At 36.4% G+C, this 24827-nt stretch overlaps 1 pseudogene; it reads right to left on the reverse strand.

Moving 5' to 3' along the window:
- LOC103254638 overlaps positions 1 to 24827 on the reverse strand; it is a 42761-nt pseudogene that overhangs the window by 9895 nt on the left and 8039 nt on the right.

The following is a 24827-nucleotide window of genomic DNA, read 5'->3' on the forward strand; positions in this document are numbered from 1 at the left end:
TGAGATTCTTTTCTTCTGCTTGGATAATTCTGCTTTCCATGCTTATCAGTTTGTTATTTATTTCATTCACAGTATTCTTTATTACTGTTATCTCAGATATCAGCTCCTCCCTAGTTTCTTCTTGTGTCTCCTCAATTCTTCTTAATCTCTCCATTAATGTCTTGAAATGTAGGTTTGTAGTTTGGGACCAGTCTTCTGGGGGTTCTTCATTGTTTGCCATCCAAAGTCAGTTTTCTCAGTGTCTGCCCTCCCAGGGGTCTGGGAGAGACCCATATTCTTCTTTTGACTTTTCTTCATTTGTGTAGATTTTTCCCTCTCTCCTCCTTTCCCTCCCCCTCTTTAATTCTGTTTCTGAGGGAAGGTGGGGTTGCTTTTGTTTCACTTGTGCAATCTCCTGTTTTTCCTTATGAGGGTCCTCTGGCTTTGTTCACTTTTGAGGTGGGAGTGTGGGCTCTGGGATGTACTTTTTGCAGTTTTGAGGTTTAATTGAGGGGGAAACTGTGATTCAGAATCTATATGCTGATTCCAGCATCCATCAACAGGTGTATGAGCACACTGGAGCCTATTTCCCACTGCCTTGCAATCTGTCTGTGCAGTGGTATGTAGGTTTGGTCCCTGGATCAAAAGGAGGTGCAAAAGAGGAAAATAATGGGGGAAGGGGGATCAATAGGAAGTTAGAAAGAGAGGAGCATGAGAGGGAAAACAGACATATATACCAACTAACAGGAGAAAAAGAGACACAAGGCCAGAGAGAAGTGAAAAAAACACGTGAGCAAAATTCCCTAAAGGATACTGGTAGCTACACAGAGACAGAACAATAAAATCACGAAACAGATAGTGTAAGTCAGAAAGCAAACAAAAGTGAGCAAAACAAACAGTCAAAATGATAAAGTCAAAAATCAAAATAAGAGATCAGACTAGCTCTGGAATCTTTCCTGAGTGTCTAAAGTCTCTTAACCTCTGATCTCCAGTCTCTCACCTTTGTTTTCCTTTCAGGCAGCTAGATTTACTGGCAGCTTGGCTTTTTTTTTTTTTTTAGCCTGCTGCCTGGGAGGTCTGTGATGTCACCTTTGTCTGATTCAGGAGGGGTGTGCTGTCTCCTTAGGAACCTAGGTGAAAGCTGCTGATAGGTGGGTGGGGCAATGCAAATCTCCACCTGGAGAATGGCCGAGGTGGCAGCTTCACTTTTGCGGATCTTTTCTCTCTGCTTATCTAGGTCCCTGTGTTTGTTTTTGTTAGCTTTGTCAAACATGGGTTGGTTGAGTGTCTATGGTTTCACTTCCACCTTCTCTGTTACATTCTATGGGTCTATATGTGTATCAGTACCTTGCTATATTGTTTAATTTAATCGTGTAGTAAAATCAAAGTTTGAGAGTATGATGACTCCAGCTTTGTTCTTTTTAATGAGGGTTGCTTCCTCTATTCAGGCTCTTTATTGCTTCCATACGAATTTCAGTATTGTCTTTTCTAGGTCTGTGAGAAATGATGCTGGTTGTTCGTTAGGGATTGCACAGAATCTGTTGATTGCCTTGAGTGGAATGGACATCTTAACAATATTGATTCTTCCAATGTCTAAGCATGAGGTGTTCTTCAATCTGTGTCATTTTTCATTTATTTGAGCAGTGTTTTGTAGGTATCATTGTAAAAATATTTTACCTCTTTTGTGACATGAGTGCCTAGGTGTCTTATTTTTTGTGTAGCTATTGTGAACAGGAGTGTGTTTTTATTTGTTTCTCAGCCTGTCTGTTACTGGTGAGTAGAAGTGCAACTAATTTTACATGTTGATTTTATATCCTGAGACTTTGTGGAATTTATCAGTGCAAGGAATTTTTTGACATACCTGCTAGAGATTTCTAGGTGTAGAATCATATCATCTGTGAAGAGGGATAATTTACTTTTCTTTTTTTGTTTTTGGATACACTTAATTTCTTTCTTTTGCCTAATTTATCTGTCTAGGACTCCAAGTATTATTTTAAATAGGAAGAGTGAAAATAGGCATCCTTTTCTTGTTTCAGTTCTTAGAGCTCTTCCAGGTCCTGCCCATTAAGTATGATGTTGGCTGCAAGTTTTTCATAGATGTCTCTTATTATTTTGAGAAAAGTTCCTTTGATGTCTACGTTTTTGAGGTTTTTATTTTTAATCAAGAAAGAGCATTTGATTTTTATCAAATGCTTTTTCTTCATCTATTAAGATAATCTTGAAGTTCCTGTTTTACACCTGTTTGGTGGATTACATTTTATTGATTTGCATATGTTAAACCAGCCAACCTGGTCATAATGATGATCCTTGTAATTTGTTTTTAGATACAATTTGCTATAATTTTATTGAGAATATTTTGCATCCATGTCCTTCAGGGAAATTGTTCTGTAGTTTTATTTCCTTGTTGGATCTTTGCCATTGACTTCAGATAATGAGCTAGTGATAATTTTTTAATTCTCAATTGCTTGAAATATTTTCAATAGTATTGACTCCACTCTTTCTTGTATGTCTTGTAGAATTTAACTGAGAAATGATCTAACTCTGTGATTTTTTTTAAGGTTTCTTTTTACTGAGTCTATTTCTTGGATTGTTATTTGTTTAAGGTTTCATTTTCTTCCTATTTCAATCTTGAGAGGTTGTGTGTTGCCAGGAATTTCTCTAGCTCCTCTAGATTTTCTATCTTACTCACATACAGATTTTAGTAACAATCTCTGGTAATTTTTTATTTTACTTCAGAGTCTGTCATAACATTTCCTTTTTGTTTCTAATTGTGTTTAATCCCTCTCATCTATCTTTCCAGAGGTCTGTTAATCTTATTAATTTCTTCATGGAAGTGTTTTATTTTGTTGATCCTTAATAACTTTTTGTCTCTATTTCATGTAGCTGTGCATTTATTTTGATGACTTTCTCTGTTCTGCTGATTTGGGGATTGGATGAGCTTGTCTTTCTGGTTTTTGTGAAACAAAGTTAGACTGCTTACTTGATATCTATCTATTTGCTTGATATGTGTGTGCAATGGTATAAACTTTCCTCTCAGCACAAATTTCATGGTATCCCAAAACTTTTGGAATATTATGTCTTTGCTTTATTTTGTTTCTAGGAATCTTTTTATTTCTGTCTTTATTTCTTTGCCAACCCAAAAGTAATTCAGAAATATGTTGTTTAGTTTCTATATATTCATGTGCTTTGGGTGCTTCCTGATAATGATGATAATTATTTTTATTTTGCTGTGGTTTGAGAAGATGCCTGGTATGATTTTGAACTTTTGAAATTTGTTCACACTTGTTTTATTTCTGATTATGTGAATAATCTTGAAGTATGCTCCATGAGCTGATGGGAAAAAAAGTTTGTTCTGTGGTTGTTGAATAAAGTGTTCTGTAGATGTCTAATAAGTCTAATTGGTTGGATATTGAATTCATATTTTAGTATTTTGCCTAGTTAGCCTGTCTCAGGTTGTTATCAGGTTATTAAAATCTCTGACTATAATTGTACACTTGTCAATGTCCTCTCCTAGTTTAACTGGCAATTGTTTTATATATCTGGGTGTTCTTATATTGGGTGTATATATATTCAAAATTGATATTTCTTGCTGGTAGACTGTTCTATTTATTTTTTGTAGTGCCTTCACTGTTGTTTTTTTTTTAACTTTTATTGGTTTAAAATTAGTTTCATCTGAAATAATAATAGCTATTCCAGCTCTTTTGTTTTTCATTTTCCTGTAGGATTTTATTCCAGTCCTTTGCCTGGAGCTTTTGGATGTCATTTGCTGTCATATTTATTTCCTATTGACAGCGGAATGATGGGTCATGCTTTTATATCAAATTTGCCAATCTAAGCCTTTTCAGGGTCGCATTTAGTTCATTCAAATTTATTATTGATATCTTGAGGTTTGTTCCTGTCATATTACTATTAAGAGGTTGATTTGTATTCAGGCTTTGTAGTTAATTTGTCTGGTTGGTAAACTCTGTGCTTACCTATGCTTTTGCAATGGGTGGATATTTCTTTCATTTATGTGCTTATAATTTTCTTAAGAATCTTCTGATTCTTAAGAATCTTAGAGATTGTGCGTTTTGGGAGGATTTTAATTCAACTTCACTGGTGATGCTTAGTGAGGTACAAAATTCTTGGCTAGAATTGCTTTTCCATAGAAATGTTAAAGATATGACTTCAGTCTCTTCTGGCTTGTAAGCTTTCTGTTGGGAGGCCTGCTGTTATTCTAATGGGTCTTCCTTGGTAGATGGTCTCACCATCTTTTCAGATAACTTTAGGAATTTTTTTTAATACTCACCTTGGTGTGTCAGATTATTATATACTTTGGGGATGGTATCCTTGTGTAATGCTTCACAGTAGTCCTCTGAATCTCTTGTGTCTGCATGGCTGCAAGATAGAGAAAGTTTTATTTGACGACATCTTGGAAGGCTTGTTCTAAGATGTTAGCAGCTTCCTGTTCTGTCTCAGGTATGACAATCAACCATAGATTTCATCTCTTAACATAACCCTGGACCTTTTGCATGCTTTACTCTTTTTTCTGTTCTTTTTTACATGATTCTGTCAGACATGGTTAGTTCATTAATTGCACCCACAAGCTCTGAGACTATTTCCTCTGCCTAAGCTGTTAAGGCTTAATATTGTATTTGGTAATTACAGAAGATGATTGGCCAGAGATGAGTGAGTTTATTTATAGACTCTTGATTTTGGACACTCTTAATTATATTCCATTGATCTGTATATCTGTTATCTACCAGTGTACACTATTTTTACACTTGTAGCTTTCTGGCAAGTTTGAAACCAAAGGCATTCTATTTTTTGACTATGTTCTTTTTTAAGAATTGTGTTGGCTATGAAAATGTCCACCTACATGATGGTTTATAGAAGAAAATATGAATCAGGCTTAAAACAATCAAAATGTTTATCAGAAAGTAAATACATTTTAAAAGAAGACAAATCTGTTATTACATACACAATAAAAAATAAATTGCTAATACATGCAAAACATACATAAATATCAAAACTATTATATTGCACCTGTATGTTTCTAGGGAGATGATATTCTATAAAAGTGATATCTATAGTTACAAAAAGGAGATCACTGGCTACTTTGAACTGGGTTTAGAGGGTGTTAACTGAAAATTGACATGAGAGAAGTTTAGGAGTTATGAAATCCTTTTGTATTGACTTTATTGTGAGATACATGTCATAGCACAAGTTAACATGGATTTTCTAAAACATCCAGCCTCCTATCAATGGTTTAGTGAGATACACAAGGTCTAGTCTTGCAGACAGGGGAGTCTAAACTTGGCCTTATTAACTGTGTAGAGAATGTTTTTTGTCATTAACACCATCCTCATTTTATATCTATAGAGTTTTCCAGACCAAGGGCCATAACATTCATTCAGAGCTGTGTAAAAACTTGCACAAGACCAGGCCAACCTCTGTGTGCAGGGATACATCTCAATATGTGGGACAGGACAAGAAAGTTATTGACAGAGTTTATAATTGTGTGATAAGGTATTTGGATGCCATAGCCCAAAATTATAGATTTGGTTTCCATATCGACATCTAGGAAATGCAATATGGGTCCCTGAAATCATGCACTGTCCTCTCCTATACAGAGCCTTCTGGGTTCAGAGTTTCTTCCACCAGATAACAAATCACAGAGAGATGTGCAGAAACCCTGAGTTACTTTTCCATCAAGAAGGTGTCTGCTTACCTTCTATTCCTGTGAGAAAGAGGCAGTTCCACCTAAGTGGGAGGACACCACTCCATACCTTAAAGGACACTTGTGTCAGAGTAGGGCCAACAGGCCCCACTTGGAAGCTTGCCAGTTCTGCTAAGACACACAGGCTAAGGAGGAGCCTGCTGAAGGTGCTGGACAGTCAAGGACACTTGAACTTGTGCTGGAGAAAAGGAAAAACCTCTGAACTATAAGATCTTGTCCCACCTTTCCTATATTATTGAGGATGTATGTCAGACAAATTTTCATGAAGGAAGTGAGGCTGGAACTTAGTTTGAAAGAGCAGACATTTTTTTTTCTCTTGAAGCAGAGGCAGCAATATTCTAGGGAGTTTTGTGTATACAGGGAAAAGTGAAGAAAACTGTCTGCCTGCAATGGAGTGTATATTGGAAAGAACAGTGAGAAATAAGGTTGGAGAGAAGGTGAGTTAGATGCTTAATCACAGTCAATCATGATCAAACACTTAATATGTAACTAGGAACAGGAGAGTTTGTAACTGTACTCTCCGTAACTATGGACTGATGATGGGTAGACAGACAGACTGATAGATAGGTAGATGACTAGATGTATTTCAAATGTTGTCTTGGTTGTTAGAAAGGTAAGATTTTTAAGGTTTCAATTTGCCATAATTTAAAAAGTTTTTTCAATTAGCGACATTAAAAGAAAACCACTAAACTATGAGTTCCTACATGAAAACCAAATGTAAACCAGATATTATCTTTTTCAACACCATCAGCAGTTTCTTCTTGACTTTTCTCTTCTGCATCTAAATCAATTCATTTCTCAGGCAATACTGCTGACCAGGTACCATACACATTACTGAGGGGGCAGATATTTATAATTTTGATTATTGTATGGTTTTAAAAAAAATCTAACTTAACAGGAGAATATAGATCACAATGAAAAGGTCTCCTACCACATTCATTCACCAAAACACAGTACCCACTTAAAATTATTTCTGTTTTAAGTTCTTCTGGTTGTTTTTCAGAATTCCAATTAATATGCTTAAAATACCTACCTCTGGATTTATAATTTCAGAAAAGTGATAGATTTAGTTAACCTATACTATTCTCCACTTCACTCATTTTCCCTGTCATCCAACTGTTATTAGCTACATCATTATCTCTTTCAGTTTGCCTAGTGGTTACTTTTATAACTTTAAAAAATATCTTCTTAGATTTTATTTCTGGATCCATCATGCTTAGGTAATATCTATGCATTATTCTTGAGTTCCAAATGCAATTAATACCTTTATGCACCCCTTTTCCTAACCCACCTTCAACTTCTGTCAGCTATACGAATATTTTAAACTTTTAAGCTTCACAGAATTGTAATTAATTTCTGTAAATATAATTAAGATTTCAATGCTTAGCTTGTGTGGTGTTTTAAAAATTTGAAAATAAATGGCATTTAAGCTACCATGTACTTTATTTGTTGCCACAGATCTAAGACATGTGATTTGACACAATAAAAATCAGCCCTAAGGAAATTGTTCCAAGTATCGATGGGTTTTTACACTTATAATCCATCATATTCTCACAATCGTGTCTCACTTTAATTTGCCCCATGACTTTCCTGTACAGATTTGCTAAGATTTTTAATTGACTTCTTTTTTCTTGACATAACAAACACATGCTTTCACCTCATCACTAAGATTCCTAACCATAGCTTCACAAGCTCTTTCTCATAGCATTTCTTATATTAAATCTACTCTCTTTGTTAAAATTCTCTTCTTAGGACTCCTAAAGTTTCTGTTTAATGTGGATCAAGTACTTTCTAGTCTTGCTAAAAACCTATCGTCCTGGGATATCTTATTTCTGAACTGTTAGGCTAGATACACAACATTTTCCATGACTTTCTCTGAAATAACTACTGATATTTATTAACCCATTTTGAAAGTTCAAACCTTGTAGTATGCTAATGAAGCATATACATAAGTTAGGGAAATGGTCTCACTAGTCCTTCAGACAAAAATTTTAAAAAAATAAATAACAAATTATGGTTATTTATATTGAAAGAAAAGAGTTTAACATTTATATTTATTTCTTTGAAAACTATTATATGTTTTCTAGTATTCTTTCAATAAATTCTCAATATCAGCATGAATATTTAGTTATCAATTCTGATGACAAGTCTTTGGTAAAGTAATTGGAACTACCCTGTGCTTCAGCCCAGCTACACATAATCTAGTGGTCACTCCTCAAGGAAATATGTAATTAAGCATTGCTTCAAAAACTGAGTCATAGGTGCAAAAAACGTAAAAGTTATACATGTTAGCAATGAATTCCGATAATATTAGTATATAAGCAGTATTTACATTTTGAGAATGACTAATATTTGTTGGATCTCCACAGTGTCCTGCCTGCTCCTTGAGATAACCTCTTCTTAAAAATTTTAGGTGTGTATATTTCAAGATTTATCTATGCTTAGACAAACATTTATATCCCTACATGTATTTGATTTCAGAAAGTGCTAATTATATATTATATACAGTACTATACTAATTATTATTCTGCACGTATTTTTTCACTTGACAATATTATGAACACTCTTCAAAGCAAATAATAAAACCACCTTCTGTTTTTAACCAGTTGCACAATAGTCAATGCACTATTATTGTATACTCATTACCTTCATGATAAGATCTGGATTTTTTCAATTTTTGTCTATTTGGTTTTGTTTTTGAAAATTTTTGCAGATGGCATACTTATAAATATGTTTCTCCTACTTGCACAAGTATTTCTACATGATAAGCTCTTAACCTAAGGTATGAGAATTTTAAAATCAATAAATACTTCCCAATTGTCCTCCTGCACAAATTATAAATTTATGCATTCAACAACAATTCTGGACTCTGGACATTCATTTCCCTTCCTTATCGCCAATGCTAGGTAGTGTTCATATTAAATGTTGGCTATTTTGAAAGGTAAAAAATGCATCTCACTATTTTTCATTTTCAGTCCCCCAGTAGCATGTGTTTTCCCTCTCTCTCAATCTCTATGGCAATGTTTCTACTGTATATGAAATTCTATTCATCTGGTACAGCCCAGATGACAGCTCTGTTGTGAAGTCTTTCCCAATCTCCTAGGAAACACTAATTATTCTCTTCCTGGTATCCAATAATAGTGGTGTAGATTTACCTTCTAACTACATTGTGAAGTCTTTAAGTATGACATCAATTTCCTAACCCCTTGCTTCTTAATTCACTGGGGCTTTGCACATACTAGGGATAAATTTTCATTTAGTCAAATGACTGAATGATAATGTCTTAGGTCACTCTTGTGGTGCAATAAGTACATTGCTGTAACCTGTAGAGAAGCAGTAGCTTTAGAAGGCAAAGAAACCTTATTTTAAAAGGAGCATATTATGTATGACTCATCATTACTCACATGTACATCAGGAATGGAATTTGTTAAGAGGGAAATTTCCAGGACAGCCAGCATGTACCCAAAAAAGAGAATGATGGCAAAGTACAGATCTTCCACTCCACAGATACTCTTGGAACTGTCACTGGCAGCCAAACATCTTCCCGTTCCATATGCAAACTTTGTGATTATTCGAATAAGGCCCATCACAAGTCCAATGATTTGACCCCAGAACACTCCCTACAAAAACAAGAACAAAATTGGAGTGTTTAGAAAAGATTAGAAGGTATTCAAGTAAGTCATAATTCTCCTATCTGCTTTCTCAAATAAGGACCAACAACTGCCTAACATTGAGCACAAGGTTACCAAAGCAGAGAAGGTTACAAATGTGTATATTAGTGGGATGTTGCTGAAATACTATCACATTGCTGGTTCATCAATTCTAGCACACTACTGTCTTCACTGACCCAAATTGGCTTTCCTTGACTTTTAATTTATAGACAGTTTCAAAAATTTGTGATTTATTTTGTAGAATAAACAGAACAATGAATTATGTTATGCAATTTGCAGAGTTGATATTAAGTAGCTTGGAGCATTCTATTAAGCTCTTAACAATTGAAAGCATTTACAATTGAAAGCAATTGTATACCTCAGCACTGTGCATGTATATGCATCATATTTTGTAAGAAATAGAAAGACTTTACTATGAATGTGAACTCTCTCTCTCTCTCTCTCTCTCTCTCTCTCTCTATATATATATATACATATACATATATATATATATATATATATACATATACATATATATATATTTTTTTTTTTTTTGAGTTGAAGTTTCACTCAATTGCCCAGACTGGAGTGCAGTGGCCGCTCCCGGCCACCACAGCCTCAACCTGCTGGGCTCTGGCAATCCTTCCACCTCAGCCTTCCAAGTAGCTGGAACTACAGGCACGTCCGGCTGATTTTTTGATTTATTGTAGAGATGAGGTCTTGCCAAGTTGCCCAGGCAGGTCTCGAACCCGTGGGCTCAGGTAATTCACTCACCTCGGCCTCCCAAAGCGCGAGATTACAGGCTGAGCCACCGAACCCGGCGTGAACTATATTTTAATACTTAAGTAAGAACCAAGAATTGTGACTGACCTCAGCTGAAATTGAGATGGGCCATAATTTTATAAATAGGATAGAAAAAAATAATATTTTGATACCACTAGTGAAAGAAATAATTTTTCTCATTTGAGCAAGGGAAATGTTTTCCAGTTTTCACTTACCAATTCATTGACTTTTTTTTTTTTTTGAGTTGGAGTCTCACTCTGTCACCCAGATTGGAGTGCAGTGGCCACTCCCCGCCACCGCAGCCTCCACCTGCTGGGCTCCGGTGATCCTTCCGCCTCAGCCTTCCAAGTAGCTGGAACTACAGGCGCGCACTACCACACCCGGCTAATTTTTTGATTTATTATAGAGATGAGGTCTCGCCAAGTTGCCCAGGCGGGTCTCGAACCCGCGGGCTCAGGCAAGCCACTCACCTCAGCCTCCCAAAGGCGCGGGATTACAGGGTGAGCCACCGAACCCGGCTTCATTTACTCTTTTATAGAAGGTAACAAGCCGGAACACAGCTGCAGTTGCAGGTCCAAGGTAGTGAGAAATTGATTCTGTGTAATAGATTAGTTGTCCATTTTGAGATACCTATCCAGGGGGATCCATGTGGTGCTAATGACAGTCAATAGAAATACAAATAACCTGGTGATAAAACAGAATTATTTAAATATTAAACAAAAACATTATATGAACCATTTTGCTATAGTTCTTGAATTCATTCTTGTTGCCATTCATTTGTTTTCCAAACAAAATTAAGTTCCTTGACCTTACATAAACCCATGCCATACTTAATGGTCATCTGTTAATAAAATGCTGATAAAGCAATTGCTTGACTACAGTTAGTCATAACAGCTTTGTTTCTGAGATTAAAATTCATAAACAATTCAAACATCAGTAATTGATTAATCATTATCTAATACAATGTATGTAATATGCCAATTGGAAATAAGCATCACACTATTTCTATAAATTAGTAATCATTTGTATGATAAAGAAAGCACACCTCATCAAAAAGAGTACCTGCATAGTGAACATTTGTATACCTAACCCTGAATGGTACCCCACATCTTTAAAAAATTAAAAACAAAAACAAACAAACAAAACACACAAAAAAGAAAGCAAAATTCCATTTTTTGTCTTTTACATAGTTTGTGGGAAACTGTCAGTTTGCATAGGCTAGAATTAAAATAGACTCAATCCCAGAATGCTAATTTGTGCAAAAAATGCTAATTTGTGCCTTTAACTACTTGAATACTCTGGCAGGTAGAAATAATTACTTAAAATATTGGTAAGTAAAGACTGTTAGAGGTTCCTGGGGTTCAGGAAGCATGATTTATTCACCTTTCTAAACTTAGTGTTCTCTGTGTTGTGTGAATAATGAACAAACATAATTTACTAGATGGTGCATAAAAAGTCATGTCTCTTTGTCCACATGAAACAGAGAAGCAATGATGGAGTTAAGGGAGATATAAACATTTGGGTGAGAAACTAAAGCACAAATGTCTCAATTAAATTTAAAAAATCTCAAGCCGAGCTCGGTGGCTCAGCCTGTAATCCCTCGCTTGGGGAAGCTGAAGTGAGTGGATTTCCTGAGCCCGCGGGTTCGAGACCCGCCTGGGCAACTTGGCGAGACTTCATCTCTACAATAAATCAAAAACTAGCCGGGCATGGTAGCGCGTGCCTGTAGTTCCAGCTACTTGGAAGGCTGAGGCAGAAGGATCGCTGGAGCCCAGCAGGCCGAGGCTGCGGTGGTTGGGAGCGGCCACCACACTCCAGTCTGGGCAACAGAGTGAGACTCCAACTCAAAAAAATAGATAAATAAATAAAAAATCTCTGCATCCTTGCAACAACTAAATGTGATAAGCCATTGAAAATCTTGACACACTAAACATATGCAGGAGAATGAAGCAGAGCCCCTTCCTCTCACCATATACAAAAATTAACTCAAGATGGATTAATGATTTAAATGTAAAATCTCAAACTATAAAAATTCTAGAAGACAACATAAGAAACATTCTTCTGGACATCAACCTAGACAATGAATTCATGACCAAGACCTCAAATACAAGAGTAGCAAAAGACAAAATTGACAAAAGGAACCTAATAAAACTCAAGAGCTTCTACATTACATAAGAAACCATCGACTTCAGCCTGTGTTGCCCTGTGAACTGCAGGTCCTGGGAGATTCATAGGAAGGATGCTGGAACATTCAGAAGGCAGGAGATGGTGTAACTTGATTAGATAATCTCACCTGAGAAGAAATTCCCGAGAAGAAGGAGGAAATGGAAAAAATGACTGCTTCTCAGGGGCTGTTGACATTCAAGGATGTGGCCGTAGAATTATCTCCAGAGGAGCGGGAATGCCTGGACCTCCCTCAGTGAATATTGTACAGGAATGTGATGCTAGAGAACCACAGAAACCTGGTTTTTCTGGGACTTGCTGTGTCTAAGCCAGACCTGGCCAAGTGTCTGGAGCAAAGGAAAGAGCCTTGGGATGTGAAGAGACACAGCACAGTAGCCAAACCTCCAGCACTTTGTAAATTGAGAGAAAAACAGCCTTTGGGCAAATGCCCAAAGGGTGGAAGTGTGGACTCATGCTCAACTCTCCTGCTTATTCCCTGAGGAAGAAATCAAGAGTTAGAAGTTTTCATCTGTTTGCATCATGCTGTATTGTGAAGGAATAGAGATTATGCTGGCAAAATTACTAAACTTCCTGTTCCATCTAAATCTTTTTGACTTTATGCTCACTGGGGATTCTGAAATGTCTTTCCTGGTTTTTGAGTTCTCACAAAGGCATTGTGGTGAATATTTTCTTAAGTACATGAAGGAGCAGAAACTCATGATTTTATTACTTGCCATCATCCATATGTCCTTAGCATGGTATAATATTATGTTTGAATTTTAAAAGGATTTTCACCTGAATCTAGTATGTGAAATAAATTTTTATTTTCATTAAAAAAAAAAGAATCCATCAACTGTGCTAACAGACAACCTATGGAATGGGAGAAAATATTTGCAAACTATGCATCCAACAAATGTAGAATATCCAGAATCTAAAAAAAACTCAAACAAATCAACAGGAGGAAAGCAAATATCTCCATTAAAAAGTGAGCAAAGGACATAAATAGACACTTCTCAAAGAAAAACATACAAGTGGCCAACAGACATATGAAAACATGTTCAACATCACAGATCATCAGAGAAATGAAAAGCAAAACCTCAATGAGATACCATCTCACACCAGTTAGGATGGCTTTTATTAAAAAGTAAAAAAAAGAAACAGATGTTGACAAGGATGTTAACAAAGAGGAATAATCCTACACTGTTGGTGACAATGCAAGCTAGTTAAGCCTCTGTGAAAATCAGTTTGGAGATTTCTCAAAGAACTAAATTAGACTTACCATTTGGCCAGCAATCCCACTACTGGGTATATACACAAATCACTCTACTAAAAAGACACCTGCATATGCATGCTTATTGCAGCACTATCCACAATAGAAAAAATGTGGAACAATCCTAGGTGCCCATAATTGGTGAACTCGATAAGAAAAATGTGGCACATATGCATAATGAGGTACTATGCAACCATAAAAAAGAACAAAATCATGTCCTTTGCAGCAATATGGATGCAGCTAGAGACTATCATCCTGAGTGAATTATCACAGAAACAGAAAATGGAATACCATATGTTCTCTCCCATAAGTGGAAACAAAACACTGCATGCACATGGGCACAAGGATGGGAACAACAAACCCTGGGGCACTTCTAAAGTGGAGGAGGGAAGGAGGATAAGGGCTCAATGTCCATCATGTCCACCGCCTGAGTGACAGGCTCAATGGAAACTCAAGCCTCACTACCATGTGATATTCTTATGTAACAAACCTGCACATGTATCCCTGAATCAAGTCAGCAAAAAAAAAAAAAGAAAAAAAACATGCCTTATCAGTAAGAAAAAAAAAGTCTTAGCACAATAGCTAGAATAAAGTTAGATTTAATAAATAACCAAAGCAAGGATTTAATAATTACTCTCCTCCTCATTGTTCTATCATTAGAAACCCAGGTCAAGTCTTGTGACTCCCAGCTCATTCAACTACAGTCATTTTCCATCACATGCAAAATAAAATCCAGAGTTGTCTTATGGCCTAAATGACCATGCATGACTTCACCTCAGGTAACCCCACTGACCTTGTTGTTGCTGTTTTTAATCACCCTCCCACTTGCTCGTTATGGACCAGTTTCACTCCTAGCTGGCCTCAAACATGCCACATACTTGACTGTGGTGAAATGCAGCCCTCACTGTTCTTTCCTCACACTTTCAGTAGGGCTCTCAAATGCTACCTCCTCAGGAGGGCTCTCTGAGCATCTATATTAAGTTGCTGTCATTCTTTCATCCTGCTTTGTCTTCCTAACACCTCTGGCCACCTGATGTAGCATACCTTTATTAATTTCTTTTTCTACCACCAAGGGACACAGTCCATGAAGTGGTAGTGTTAAAAATATAGGCTAGGCACAATGGCTCAAACCTGTCATCCCGGCACTTTGGGAGGTTGAGGTTTAGGGATTGCCTGAACACACAGGTTCGAGAACAACCTGGGCAACTTGGCTAGACTTCGTCTCTACAATAAATCAAAAATTAGCCAGGCGTGGTAGCATGCCTGTAGTTCTGGCTACTTGGAAGGTTGAGGCAGATTTGCCTGAACCCAGCTGGTTAACACTGGGATGGCTGTGAGTGTGCCACTGTACTCCAGCTTAGATGACAGAGTGGGATTCCAACTCAAAAAAAATTATATATATAATATATGTAAATATATGCATTTATATAATATATACTGTATGTATGTACACATACATATACACTGTATGTATGCATGTATATAAATGTACTTTAAGCACATTTTCATTATAGAAAATATACATAAGAACATTACTAAAAATTGGGACGCATAAAAGGATAAATGATGCATCTATTACCTCAGCACTTTAACCACATTTAGAATTATTATCGCCATCAACTTGATCATTTTTGGAAGAATCATAACCAGTTTCTTTCACTTATGAGCTCTTCTCACATTACTTTTCTAATCAGAACTACTAAATTTTAAAAGACCAATAGCTAAAGATATGCAAACTCATTGCAATCTACTCGACAGAAATATGTGTCCATGTGCACCAAGAGAAATAGACAAAAATGTTCAAGTCAAATATCCATGAATAGTAGAGAAGATTAATTCTAATATATTAGTACAGCAGAATATCATATTGAAAGAAAATGGATCAACTACAGCTATACATAGCAACATGGCTGAATGTCAAAATCATACCATGAGCAAAATAAGCCATACATCAAAAGTACATATGGAGTTATTATATTTACAATGTTCTGACTCTGGAAAATACTAAACTATAAAATTAAAATTCCTAGGGGCTAGTCTGAGAAAGATGGAGCCCAAGTGGGACTTCTGGGTGTTTGTAATTTCCATTTTTTAACTTGATACGTGGTTATATGGTGCTCATTTAGTTATGTATCACTGAGATGTACATTTATATCTTACCTGTTTTCTGTATGTGTGTTATACTTTAATTTTTAAGCATTTTACACAGTATTATGATAAATTACTTTGATATTGATATTATGAAAATTAAGAAAAGGAAAAGGGAAACTATATCATTCTTTCTTTCTGCTTGTTTCCTGCCACTTCACTATCTTAAGGTCTCCAGGTTATTCAAGTTTCCCTGAGTAGACAACTCCCCAAGCAACCTCTTAGAATTAGTTTCTTCTCTGAGTCTGTCTTATTCTAATATAGCCCAATCTTTAATTAATCCAGTTGATTAAATTCTCTTTGTTAGTGTGTGAATGGATCCATTCACCCACATGTGATATACAAGAACACTATTAGAAACAACACATTAACCTATTAGAGTAGGTGGGAATTTCATACTCTATTAAAACACTGGTAGAGTTACATGAAGAGATGGGAAGCGGGTGATGTAAATATGGAAGGAGTAAAGACAATAAGAGACATTTGGAAGTCTGAAAAAGGAGTTCTTTCTTTTAAAAGTATGGCCCAGATTTTGCATATGAAAAGAGAATTAAATGTCCTCCAATGTTCCTTCCTCTACTCCAGAATGCTATGATTCCTTTCACTGAAGCCAAGGGCAAGAAAGCTCTAGTTCATGTCTATAACTGCATTTATCCAAAGAACTCTAAGTAAAAGCCAGGACTCCCTCACTATCCAGCTATCAGCAGCTTTTTCTCCGATGCCTGCTTCCACATCTTGGTGTAAAGATCTATGGTGAAGAGGGTGCTGGTGCTGTTGAAGATGGTGGTCAGGGAGCTCATGAAAGAGGCCAACATGACTGACAGCATCATGCCTCATAGTCCTAGAGCCTGGAGAGGAGGAACACTGGTTAGTGACTACATGCTATGATCACAGAGGGCCTTGCTAAACCAGAGAGGCACTCAAAGACAAAAGTATCGACTAGAGTATTGACTGACATGTATTTATCAACACGCATTAACATGTAGAATTTTCTGCATATTTCCCAGTGACCTGAGAATAATCCAGCGTGGAATTTTAGTTCTAAACATAATCTTAGAAACCACCTGCTGGAAGCTAGTATTAGAAGAGAGGGAACAGGTCATATGATATTTTGTTGGGGAAGAATTCCTGGCTTCCTGAAGACTTAGAGAACTGGAGAGAAAGGAGCCTAATAAAAGCAATTCTGCTAAATATGCCTTTGGTGGGGCAAAGCCAAAAGTTTTGAAAATTATGGGAGCTTTGGCCAGGCACGGTGGCTCATACCTATAATCCTAGCACTTTGGGAGGCCAAGGTGAGAGGATTGCCTGAGCCCACGGGTTCGAGACCAGCCTGGGCAACTTGGCAAGACCTCATCTCTACAATAAATCAAAAAATTAGCCAGGTACATGCCCGTAGTTCCAGCTACTTGGAAGGCTAAGGTGGAAGGATCACCTGAGCCCAGTGGGTCGAGACTGCTGTGGTCCTGAATGTGCCACTGCACTCCAGCCTGGGTGACAGAGTGAGACTCCAACTAAAAAAAATTATGTGAGCTTCATCCTCCAGTTGCCTGTGCCCATTAGTAATAAGGCAGTGTGGGAGAGGGATGTATGTGGTGTCATGCTTATGAGTCATGCTCTTCCTCCTGAAAATGCTCATGTGTCAGAATGGAGAAAGGTCACAGAAATATTAGCCAACTTTTGATAGGCCTAAGGTCACCTTGTCAGTCCTGAGTTCTGTAACCTGCTCTGTTTCTGTTCACCACAGCAATGCTGGTATGCCTATAGTTTACTTAGTTCTTCTGTGTGGTTTGGTTTCTATGTCACAATACTATAATGTGAGTTCCAAGTTATAGTGGACTTTGTACCTATTTCACTGATATTTTCTGAGCAAAAATTAGTGCTCAGCATACAGTAGACAATAAATAGTTGTAAGTTACATAGACAGAGATTTATTATTTGAATATCACTGGCCCAAAACAAGCAGGCTAAATAGTCTCTGGTTCTCTGAGTTTATAAGTTCTATGACTATGCAACTCTTATTGACAAATAGGTCATTTAAATGTTTTTGCTTACCTTAGAGACAGTCTTGAATTTGAAGGAGTAAATATTTTTCTAGAAGAAATTGTAACTGTTTTTCTATGAAATCTCTAGGTTTAGCACAGAGCTGGTAACTGAGGAAATGTATGATGAATTGGATAGAATTAAGGGAAGGAAGAATTACAAAGGTGTATGCCATTCCCCATTCCTCAAGGCCTATCTTTGCACAGTCCTCCAAGGCTATCCCAGCAGGGACATTTCCCAACCTTGAGGCATCAGTTCCAGGATCATTTTTGAGTAGGCATAGTTAGTGCAGCCAACTTCAATACCACACTGTTTCACACATTTCAAAGGTATGACACAGGCTACTTTATCTGAAGAAGGGTTCAGAGATGAGTCCATTGAGGCCCAAACAGACACAACCCATAACTGCTGAATGAAGAGATAAGTTGTATGATTGTGTGGGTAGAAAAAAGAGAAAAGACATTTACCTGAAAATAGTGACTCAACTTTGAACTCCATACCATGGATCTGGTCTCCCTTTACCCAGGTCATAAGCTATTAATTGTCTCATCCTCATGCCCACCTCCTGTGCACCAACTCCCATGGGGTAGAGACTCCCCTGAGATGTTGCCAGCAAAAATATTAGCACAAACAGAGGGAGCTGATTCCATCTTCCAGAAAATCAGCAAAAGAGTAAATTCTTCCGGAACACAGAACTCCAAAGATTAGAAACAAGTTAGGTCCTGTACCCAGTCTCATATAGCCTAGTGTTTTTCATCTGTATTTAGGAAGAGGTGTCACTTGTGATGGTCAATTGGGATGACTGTTTCATATATGATTATGTCCCCTTATGTGGTAGTTGCACAATATCTTGATGATTCTTTTCTTAAACATTATTATGATGAAAGATAGGGAAAATTGATAAAGAATCATTCAGAATAATGGTACTTTAGCACATTAGCTTTTTTCCATGTTTTTTAATTTTCTAATCTTTTCCCACAGATAAATGTCTTTTTTGTATAACTATAGTAATTGTTAAAATATTATTTTGAAGCATTTTTTGGCATTATACATAGTAATCTCAGCATTTTCCCAGTTTTGAGATGCTCTTCAGTCTCTTGTGTGAAGTTTTCCATAGAGGAGGTATACAGTGATTTCATTGACCATTCCCTAATTGTTGAATATCTAAAAATTCTTTACTGTTATAGACAATACTGTGATGCTGCAATAAGAAGTGATGTGTGTCATTTGATGTTCATCTTAAGATTTCAGTGAAATAAACTGATGCGCATGTAAGAAAAAGTGAAGTATGAAGTGCAGTGTTAGCTAATAGATAGTCCCAACAAAAATGAGTCCTTGATGAGCCAAGAAATATTCAATTATATTTCCTTCAAATTTCATAATAAAGAAAGTTGATTTTTAAGGAAGATTTTCAACATGAGAAGTTACTCTAAACTGACTCAGAAATTTACCTACTCCTAAAAACCTGACTTCATGTCTTGAACCAGGTTTCCAGCTATCATAGAAGGACTGATCAAGACATAACATTGCATTTCAGACATCTTCTCCAACACATGTGTCACCAAACTCAGCCACTACAATTTACCCAACTCAAATTAATATAGTTCTCCCTCACCTTCCTGTGCCCTTTTGGCCATATTCTCTCGACTTCCTTAAATCCTAGGTGTTTGTGAATATAGGACTTAAAGACTCTACAATGACACAGGCAGTTGATATAAAAAGGTAAGGAAATAGAATGTCATATGTGCCACATTTTCTTCCTCTGACCCTCTGCACAAGCTGTCCCCTCCACCTGGAATTCTGCTTTTACTTCCTTCCAGAATGGATTTTCTAGTTTACCCAGATATTACCATACCTTAAAAACATTTTTCTCAAGCATAAAAAGGAAAGAATGTATGGACTGAGGGCTTACGTGTATACAGAATGCTGCTGATCATTCCTGGCAAAACCATGAGGAACATGGGCAGCAGCTTCAAGTACCCAGGTGCAGGTGGCCTTTATGTGAGACATGTCCTTGCTGCATAGGCAGAGCTGGATAATAACCTGGGGGGAAAACACAGCATACTCATGAAATAACCAGATGATGATTTCAAGGAAGGTGAGCACCACATTTTAGGGACGTTACAATAAGTGGTTCTGATTAGTATATAAAAAAGATATCTTTTTTATATAAGATATAAAAGCCAACATATGGAATCATCTTAAATGTCCGTCAAATGATGAATGGATAAAAAAGTGTGAGATACATATAATATGATCTTCCGTTTTATACACACACACACAATGGACAATCATTCAGTCATTAAAAAGAATAAAATCCTTTCATTTGCAGCAACATGGTTGGAACTGGAGGTCATTATGTTAAGTGAAATAAACCAGGAATAGAAAGACAAATATAACATATTCTCTCTTATATGTGGAAGCAAAAAGAGTGAATCTCATGGAAGTAGAGAGCAGAATTATGGTTATTAGAGGCAGAAAAAGGGAGAGGAACATGAGGAAAAGTTGATTAATGAATACAAAAACATAGTTAGATGGAAGGAACACATTCTAGTATTGTATAATACAGTAGGGAAGTTATAGTTAATAACTTATTGTATTTTTCAACATAACTAGAAAAGAAGAATTGTTAATGTTCCCAACACAAAGATAAATGTTCGAGGTGATGGATATTGCAATTACATTGATTTGATCATTACAGATTGTATACATGTATCAGAATATCACATGTACCTCCAAAATATGCACAACTGTGATATATTTAAATACAGAAATGATGTCATTGCTAGTGGAAAATAATGGGTTTTGGCATATGATCAGGATTTGATTCTCTATTCCTATTACACATTATTTGACCTCCATGAGTTGAAGTTTCTCATCTATAAAATAGGGTTATCTGTTACAAGGCTTTTTGAATATTTGGTATAATGTATGTAAGAGTCTTGATACATAGAAATCAATAAACCTTAGCTATGATTAAAATATGCTTACAGCTCTCAAGCTGCAATGCAACAATAGCAGTGTATCTCTTCAGGTACAAAGTTGTCACTACTGATGCCCCTGCAAATTGTGGTTTACATTATTAAGTCTTTAGTATTGCAAGCATCATTGATATCTCTGTATGGTTATGAGACAATTGCCTCCTTGAGAAGTCCAGTTGCTATGGAAGAACCATAGTCAGGCAGCCATCAGGATAGAACACAGAGACATTAATTTCTAGATTTTTTTCAGAATATTCTGAGAACCTCATCTAGTTAAGAATCAGATGTGATAGTCCTGAGAAAAAGAATGCATATAATTTCATAATTCCTACTTAAATTGTGGAGTTTCTCAACTAAGAATTTTGTAACAAAGCAGGATTTCTAACCATAATGCTATAGCTTTTTGATTTTTTTCAAGGACTGTCAGAAAACATAGATGCCTTTTTCTGCTTAATTTTCTTTGGATAAGCAATCCACTAAGGATAACAAGTGGTAGCATTCAATGCTGGAGGAGAAGACATAACTTTTAGGCAGAGGGCTAAAAGCAGGCAGTTGAAGGTACTACACAAACCAAAGGTGAGGAAGGGAGACCTGCCAGCAGGCAAGCAGGGTCAGGCAATTAGATCTAATGGTGAATGTGAGGCTACTTATAGGAGGCAAGTAAAATGTCAGAAATGAAACATAAATAATAAAGATGGTCCCACAATTCAATGGCTAAATGATGTATTCTTTGGTAGATATTTTGGGAAAACAAGTTCATTATTTAGAGAAAAGTAAAACTATGACCACTGATTCAAGACAGGCTAAAAATTGTGAAATTATAAGTTTGCAGTAGAGACTTTTCAGAGAGAAGACACTTCAAAAACAAAAAGTAAAATAAACCCAGATGCTATCAAAAAGAATATTCAGAAAAAAATAAGATCTTTTAAGTTATAAAGACAAAGGCAGAAAAACTGGAGGATAAAGTTGAGGAAGTAGAGCAAAAAGATCAAGTGATAGAAAAAAAGATAAAAACACTCCAAAATAAAAGGTCCCCAAAAGAAAACAAAATGGAAACCAGGAAGAATTAAAAAAAAATTATCCAAACCATAAATGACCAGATTAAATAGGCTCACAGTTTAATCAGGCCTGTCACAATGGGCAAAAATAGATCCACACAGTTGTACATTGTGGTGAAACTTCAGAATACTGAAGACAAAGGAAAGATGAGATTCCAGGGAGAAAAATTCCATTATATCCAAAGGATCAGGAATAACTTCTGGTTTCTCAACAGTAACAGAATTCAGAAGACAATGGATTTATGACTTTAAGAAAATTATTTCCAACATAGAAATGTTTACATGATCAAACTATCAATTGAAGAAAGTTTAGAATTTAGATATTTCAAATATGCAACTTCACAATAGACATATCTCCTATGAAGCATATCTCATGAAACTATTGGAGGTTATAAACTATGAAAGAAAATGACATGGGATACTAGAAAAAAGAGCTCTAACCTAAGAGTGAAGCAAAATGAATTCCGAAGACAGTAGTGAAAGAGTTCTTGGATAAGGTTGAGAACTAAGCATAGAGGGCAACCTTTCAGACTGTGAGATACTAAGGGCCTAGGAGAAAATGAGGAAAAGTGTTGACAGAATATTTGATGTGCTTGCAAGTATTGACAGGAGATGTTGGCCATTTGCAGAGGGGTTGGTGTTTAATGAGTAATAATTATCAAAGTAGTTTGAAACAAAAAATGAAGAATTATCAATTCCATGAAGAAAAATACCTAAAGAAAGATTAGTCAGAGGTTGTCATGTGGTTCAGCTGTGAATCACACTCATTAGTTATTAAAATGGTAGCACTGAATGCTGATCTCTCCAAAATTGTGATTTAAATCTATTGGGAGGATGGGAAACAGAATGTGCACTTGTATGGGATTAAGAAAGGAAAGCTGAAAGAGAGTTGAACTTTCATCTTTCAACATAGGGAGCCAATAGAAAAATCCTAAAACTGGAAAACCAAGAGGGAGCAAGACAAGTATTCATTTGAATAACTTAGGCAAAGGTTAATGAGCAAATTCTGATTTAATGGGTTTGAATAGGATTTGGGAGTGTTTATTTCTAGTGTGGTCCAAGGTGATGCCCATGCTGATGATTCACAGACCACACAATGAGCACAAGGATTTAGAGAATAGAAATAAATGCACAGACATGTAATTAAAAGAGCTGAAAGTGTTCTCCTCTGAACGTCAAGAAATATGGTAGAGGGTGAGGCCCTAGGCAGCTATTTTTTTAAATAACAAGACTTGTAGAAATGTTTGACTCTCTAAATGACATATGTGTGTACAAAATAGAAACTAAATACTTTTCTATGAGACAAAGAAGAATGGCATAAGCAAATGCATACACATACACCTTACCTAATTTGTGCACCAGTACCACAAAGCTGTAATGTGCATTCCAAATATAATTCCTGGCCATGTCTCCAGTGACAGGATCTTGGAAAATGTGGAGGAATCTCCCTGAGGAGTATAGCACTTGATGTCAATTGTCAGATTGTCCACTTCAACTATGGATGGGATGGCATTCATGCACTTTTCTGTAAAACTCTTGTAACCTCCAACTTTGGCAAATGCTGAAAAGGCATCAGATAAAATGAAATATCTTACTGAAATATAAGACACTACTTATGATTGCTACTTTGTGGTAGAGGTACACAGGTACCTCCTATCAGCCTAGTGAAATCCGTAGTGACCGTCTCCCAAGATTTATGTCTTTCTAGTACCTCCAACTGGCCATAATTGTGCTACTAGACTGACTATCACAAAGTATGTAAAGCACACAGTTCTAACTTTTTTTCTTATGGTGCTCCTTAAATTTTTGATATATTGTCTTGCTTTAACGTAAAAATGAAACTATTGCCCAACAGACTGATATTGAGGTCTCATTACCATCCAGAGCAGGAAAAAACCCCGAAAAGTGAGCCTAATGGAATTAACACTCGGAAAGTCCCAGGTCTTCCTAAAGGAGCAGGAAGCAATGACTTCTCCTGACTCGGAGCCTGGTAGTTCTGATCTTATCTATAATCTGGTTTTCATGTTACAACAAAAATTGGAATAGTTAAAGAACAGAAATTGGAGGCAGCAAATCAGATGTGCTAAGGAAAAATGGTGAGACTCAGTACACAAGGGGTCTGGAAAGACTAGTCACTTGCAGAAAATAATTATATGTGAATTTAGAAAGATGAGTCCAAGCATCTGGCTTACTTAGTATTGGTTTAAATGACACAGAATTCATCAGGGTGTCATCGAATTGTAGAGCTGAGTTGATATTAGTTTACTTCTTCATTATTTGAGGACCTACTATGTGCTAAATATTGTGCTGGGATCATGTGCAAAAGGATTGTGTAAGGCAGGAACTCAGCCAAGGGGAGGATACAGAAAATAAAAGAAAATTTCTTTGATTAGATACATATGGTTTGCAATAAACATACTTCAGAAACTTTAAGAGATAAGAGAGTTGCCCACTCATCCTAAGGATGGAAGAGTGAGGCCTAGACAGACAGATACAAGGAAGTGCATCTCTGAGGCCAGAAACAAAAGATATGTGAACAAGAACAGCATAGAAGTTTTGGATAATTAAATAGAAAGTGCACATGAAATTGGTACTAGCAGTTGCCTCCAAGCAGTACTGTGAAATAGAAAGTTTCTGCAGTGAAGGAACTGCTCTATATCTGTGCTGTCAAATACGGTAATCACTAGCCCACATGTTGGACATCTGAAATATGGCTAGAAATATGAAGAACTGAATGTTTCATTTTAATTTTAACCACATGAGACTAATGGCATCTGTATTGTGTTGAAATTGCCATATTGTGTAATTGTCTTTGCAGTACTTGAAGTTTTTGCTTCATGTACAATAATTTCCAGTTCTGTGATTAGGTGCTTGCATATTCAGGATTGTTGTATTTCATATGGCTTTAGTGGGTGTAACATGGTGACTACAGGAGATGGAAGAGACATTTATTTTCACCCTATATCCTTTTTAATGTGTGCATGGATTTCTCATGTGAAATAAGTAAATGCCACAATAAAATAAAACAAAAATTAG

This window comes from Carlito syrichta, unplaced genomic scaffold (assembly GCF_000164805.1).
Source record: "Carlito syrichta isolate Samal-C Ts95f unplaced genomic scaffold, Tarsius_syrichta-2.0.1 Scaffold287215, whole genome shotgun sequence".
Classification (NCBI taxonomy): domain Eukaryota; kingdom Metazoa; phylum Chordata; class Mammalia; order Primates; family Tarsiidae; genus Carlito; species Carlito syrichta.